Source organism: Crinia signifera, chromosome 2 (genome assembly GCF_055691185.1).
Source record: "Crinia signifera chromosome 2, ASM5569118v1, whole genome shotgun sequence".
Lineage (NCBI taxonomy): Eukaryota > Metazoa > Chordata > Amphibia > Anura > Myobatrachidae > Crinia > Crinia signifera.
In genome coordinates, this window is record NC_139218.1 from 27420462 (window position 1) to 27426461 (window position 6000).

The window sequence follows — 6000 nt, forward strand, 5'->3', positions numbered from 1 at the left end:
ACAACTCACGTAAGTGTCACCAACACTTAAACAACCATACCAACAGAAAAAAATGTGAAGCTGATATACAATTAGGCGCAATAAGATACTTAGAAGAACCCGTGGGGTATAGTCCTCTTTTTGTTAAGGGTGTCCCTTTTCAGTTGTGTTGAAGTCCAGACCGTTTATGTCCGTTGCCGTATATATATTTGTGATGATCCAAAAGAAACAAAATAAAGGTTTTACAATGTGTACAATGTGTGATTCTGAATTTTCTTTCAAACAGATGTGCAAAATATTGTGTGCGTACCAAACTCACGTAAGTTGGTAAGTTCACCAGCGTAGACAAACGTGAGTTTGGTACGCACACAATATTTTGCACATCTGTTTGAAAGAAAATTCAGAATCACACATTGTACACATTGTAAAACCTTTATTTTGTTTCTTTTGGATCATCACAAATATATATACGGCAACGGACATAAACGGTCTGGACTTCAACACAACTGAGAAGGGACACCCTCAACAAAAAGAGGACTATACCCCACGGGTTCTTCTAAGTATCTTATTGCGCCTAATTGTATATCAGCTTCACATTTTTTTCTGTTGGTCTAATATCATTATAACTTATGGCAGGACAAGGAGCCAGGAAGCCGATGCTGCCAATCGAAATAACACTGGGAGAGATTTCGCTACTTGTTTCCTAGCACGGCGCCAGCGATTTTAATTGCATTGATCGGGACCTAAAAAAAACGCGTTGATCGCATCGCATGCAACCAAATTACATGCGATGGACGCGATTTTTACATTGGAATCAATGTAAAATGGTCCGAGACCCATTGTTACCAATGTAAAATACACCGTACACCCCAATTTTTATTGCATTCCCCCCGTATGGGTGAAATGCCCCCCCAGTATTGACACCAACCCGAAGCGTGGCGAGCGCAGCGGTACGTGTCCTCCGACCTTTTCATACCCCCACTATCCATGTCGGCGTGGAGTTTATTCTATAAAGCGTGGCGAGCCCCGCGAGGGGACGCGCATTACTTCACAGGTATTACATGTGCGCTCGCCACACTTTATAAAATCAACTTCACTCTGGCGTGGATAGTGTGGGTATGAAAAGGCTCGCCACGCTTCGGGTTGGCGTCAATAGTGGGGTGCCGTTAACAATGGGGGGCCATTTCCCATACAAATTACCCATAAGGGTGTGTATACAATAAAAAAAATTGGGTCCATTGGGGCATTTAACATTGATTCCTATGTAAAATCGCGTTGGTCGCATCGCATGCCATTATAATGGAATGCGATGGACGCGATTTCATCCTTGCCGGCAATAAAGGCTCTTAATTGACAGTAAATCGTGTCCGTCGCCTCCATCGCATACCTTAAGTTACCTTAACTTAAGGTATGCGATTAACCACGACGGGCGCCATGCTAAGAAACAAGTACCGAGATTTCTATTACCGTCAATGGCTTCAACACAATCTGCGGACTTGTTAAAAGATCCTGCTGGCTTCTAGACCATACAGTAATTTGGTGCACTCCAGATGCAACTTCTATAAGGAGATACAATGTTCTAGAACAGCGGTTCTCAAACTGTGGGTCCTGACCCCAAAGTGGGTCCCAACCTTGTCAGCATGGGGTCGCGACCAGTGTTCCCTCTAAGCTGTGCGCACACACCTCGATGAGTGTGCGCACAGACATTACAACAGAGCGCACAAAGCAGCAGTGGTCCTTTTTGCAGTTGTGGACTCAATTAATGTGTGTTTCACCCATTAACTACATTGTGTACTCTATTTTGAATGTTTAAATGTTTAATATCATTTTGAAGTAAAGTTAACACATATGCTGAACGTAATTTTCCAGTTATAGATAAGTGACGCACAAAAATGTAAATTTCATTCCAAAGTTGCACAGCCAAAATCTTTAGCCGCACACAGCCTTCGTAAAATTAGAGGGAACATTGGTCGCGACTCCATGCTGCTGACCATCACACTGAGGACTTTTCTAATCTCAGTCAGTGATTCAAGGATCCTGAAAGATCTGTTGGATTGTCTGTTATTTTAGGCTCCTCCCATCATTTTGTGCCTCCACAATGCTGCCATGTATGTGATGTCTGCTGACTACACGTGTGATGTGATCACCTTCTGCATTCAGTTGCTGGGGTCCCGTAATAAGTTTTATTGTCTAATGGGTCCCAGAGCAAATAGTTTGAGGACCCCTGTTCTAGAATATATATACACATCATATCACATTCATCCTCTAGTCTACAGAGTCACGTAACAGAATACATTCTTCTGCACAGAAGTGGTAAATGAACAGCTAAAAACATGTAGCACAAGAAAAGAACATCTGCTGATAATTATCGCCAGCCAGTAATAAGATGAAAAGAACAAAACCATCAGATTGGACCGCAAGCAGCTGTAATTATCATATCATATGCAAATTAGATCCGACACGTCAGTCTGCGTCCTCCGACCTGCGGAGCTTACACTCCAGAATACTGACAGTAATGGATCTAAAAATTACCCAATCATTTACAAACACCTTCCTTACTCCTGGTATATGGAATGACCTAGCCTGTTATAGACACCGGCGCTACACCAACACAACATATCAGCACAGAGATAAGAAGATGTAGTTTCCCCTGACCGACGTTACTTATGCTGCATTAACAGTCTAAAGGCAAAACTTATGCGGTATATGTGTGTTCATAGCGCTTCACTTTTTCCACATTTTGTTATGTTACAGCCTTATTCCTTATGGAATAAATAAAATTTTCCCTCAAAACTCTACGGACAATACCCCATAATGACCACTTGAACATTCTTTGGGAGATTTCTGCAAAGTAATACAAAAATAATTAAGAAATCGCATGTACATAAGTATTTACATCCTTTGTCATGAAGCTCAAAATTGAGCTCAGGCGCATCCAGTTTCCACTTATCCTTGAGAGGTTCCTACGGCTTAATTGGGGTCCACCTGTGGTAAACTCAGCTTATTGGACATGATTTGGAAAGGCGCACCCCTGTCTATATAAGGTCCCACACTTGTTAGAGCTCAAAACAAGCATGAAGGCAAAGGAATGGTCTGTAGACCTCCAAGACAGGCACAAGTCTTGAGGCACAAATCTGGGGAAGGGTACAGAAAAATATCTGCTGCTTCGAACGTCCCAATGAGCACAGTGGCCGCCATCAACCGTAAATGGAAAAATTTCGGAACCACCAGGACTCTTCCTTGAGCTGGTCAGCCGCCTAAGCTGAGCGATTGGAGAAGAAGAGCCCAAGTCAGGGAGATGACCAAGAACACAATGCTTACTCTGTCAGAGCTACACCATTCTTCTGTGAAGAGGGAAGAACATTCCAGAAGGACAACCATCTCTGCAGCAATCCACCAATCAGGCCCGCATGGTAGAGTGAGCAGACAGAAGTCTCTCCTTAGTAAAAAAAAAAAAAAAAGTATATGGCAACCCGTCTGGAGTTTACCAAAATGCACCTGAAGGACTCTTAGGTCATGAGAAACAAAATTCTCTGGTCTGATGAGACAAAGATCGAACTCTTGGATGTGAATGCCAGGTGTCATGTTTGGAGGAAACCAGGCACTGCTCACCACCAGTCCACCACCATCCCCACAGCGAAGCATGGTGGTGGCAGCATCATGCTGTGGGGATATTTCAGCGGCAGTAACCGGGAGGATAGTCAGGATAGAGGGAAAGATGAATGCAGCAATGTACAGAGACTTCCTGGATGAAAACCTGCCCCAGAGCGCTCTTGACCTCAGACTGGGGGGACGGTTCATCCCTCAGCACGACCCTAAGCACACAGCCAAGATCTCACAGGAGTGGCTTCAGGACAACCCTGCGAATGTCCCTGAGTGGTCCAGCCAGAGCCCAGACTTGAATCCGATTGCACCGACGCTTCCCATCCAACCTGATGGAGCGGCAAAGAGGAATGGGCGAAACTGATAGGTGTGCCAAGCTTGTGGCATCATATTCAAATAGACTTGAGGCTGTAAATGCTGCCAAAGGTGCATCAACAAAGTACTGAGCAAAGACTGAATATTTATGTATAAGGTATTTTAGTTATTAATAAATTTGCAAAACTCTCCAAAAAGCTTTTTTCACGTTATGGGGTATTGTGTATAGAATTTTGAGGGGGAAAATGAATTTATTCAATCTGGGAATAAGTCTGTATCATAACAAAATGTGGAAAAAGGTAAATAATAGAAGTCAGGTGGCCCTTTAACATGGCCAAATGACAAAGAGCCAAGCCACTATAAGAATATCATTGCTCTGGAATCCATGGAAGGCTAGGTCATGATCACTCGTCATGCTGACCACAACATCACCATCAGCTGTTTTCTGAGACTTATCCATATGGGGGATCATCGGGGGACACAAATGAATGGGGAGTGAAGGAGAGGACCACCACTCACCTGCACATATAATGCAGTGCTATTATGGCAGAGAACACATCGCGCCTGAGCCTGACAACTGAGTCACCAGATCATTTATATGGATATTACAGGACAGCAGACTAGGGGGAAATATCCAGGAATGTGTCAGGATTACGGCTTTGCATTAACCACACAATAACAAGTCACTCTGCAGCATCAGTAGGACAGGTCTTCACGCAGAGCCTGGCTATAAGGGGCACAGAGACAGCTGCAATGAGGCAGTGATGCCAGGGACATGACAGAAGGGGTAGGCTGCTATAGCCACCTGCAACACCCAAACACTAATGTAGAGACAACACAGCTGCAACAATGGTATGTTGTGCACAGATGCAGCTATAGTATGTATGTGCACAGATGTAGCAATGGTATGTACACAAGATGTATTTGCACAGATGCAGCTATGATATGAATGGGAGATGCATATGCAGAGATGCAGCAATGCTATGCACATGAGATGTATGTTCACACATGCAGCTATGCTAGGAATGGGAGATGCAAATGCAGCAATGGTATGTACTGTATATCATATGTATGTGCACAGATGCAGCTATCATATGAATGGCATATGCACAGGTGCAGCAATGTCATGTACAGGAGATATATGTGCACAGATGCAGCTATGATATGAATGTCAGGTGCATATGCAGAGATGCAGCAATGTTATGTAGAGGAGATAGGTGCACAGATGCAGCTATAATATGAATGGCTTATGCAGAGATGCAGCAATGTTATGCGCAGGAGATATAGGTGCACAGATGCAGCTATGATATGAATGGCAGATGCATATGCAGAGATGCAGCAATGTCATGTACAGGAGATATGTGTGCACAGATGAGCACATACACAGCACTGCAGGCGCATACAGATAGGATATAGGTCACGTCGCTGTCCATCTGTCCGTGGGCCGAGCTTACCTGCAGGCAGGTGTCTGCTCCCGGCGGCGGCGCGCTGCTGCGGCATCCCTCCCCCGCTGCTGCTGTCTCCGGTGATCTGCTCTCACAGCGCTGTCCGCGGTACTATCTCCCCCTAGCCGGCTCTGCCAGCCACTGCCGCCACTGACATACTGTTACCGCAAGAGCAAGGAGAGTGGGCGGCGCTGTAGAGGGCGGGATCATGGCTCCAGGACTGGTTGGCCAGTGTACTGTCAGTCGTCTTCGCAGCGGACCAATGACTGTGGAGGGGCGGTGCCTGTCTGCACAAAGAAGCGAGGGACAAAACAAGTTGTCTGTTTTGCGGCGTAGTCATGGGGGCGTGGCTTACTGGATGAGTGACAGGTGTGCACATACATAGAGGACCCGTACTTGGTTGCTGCTGGAATATGGGGCAATAGAGAGAATGCGATGTCTGCGGCGCTACCGGTGGAGGGCGCTGTCACGTTGCAGGGGCTGGTGGGGTGGCCAATCAGTTGAAAGAACATGACAGCGCATTTGCGCGCGGCGTATACCTGGGCTGTGATTGGGTGGGACGCAAGTATGTTCCGCCCAGCGGGCTGTCACTCACTGGTGGGAGGGAGATAGTGTTTATAAACAGCACGTGGTGTCTGCCGCGCTCATCATGCTGCTG

At 45.7% G+C, this 6000-nt stretch overlaps 1 protein-coding gene across 2 annotated transcripts in view; it reads right to left on the reverse strand.

Moving 5' to 3' along the window:
• Window positions 1–5565, reverse strand: part of TIAM1 (TIAM Rac1 associated GEF 1) — a 244461-nt gene extending 238896 nt beyond the window's left edge. Inside the window, exon 1 of one of the 2 annotated variants that reach the window (XM_083171844.1) lies at window positions 5352–5565. The gene's annotated coding sequence lies outside the window, so the exon portion shown is untranslated. The remainder of the gene's footprint in view (window positions 1–5351) is intronic. The other variant, XM_083171841.1, reaches the window with a different exon arrangement.
• Between the last annotated feature and the right edge of the window lie 435 nt (window positions 5566–6000).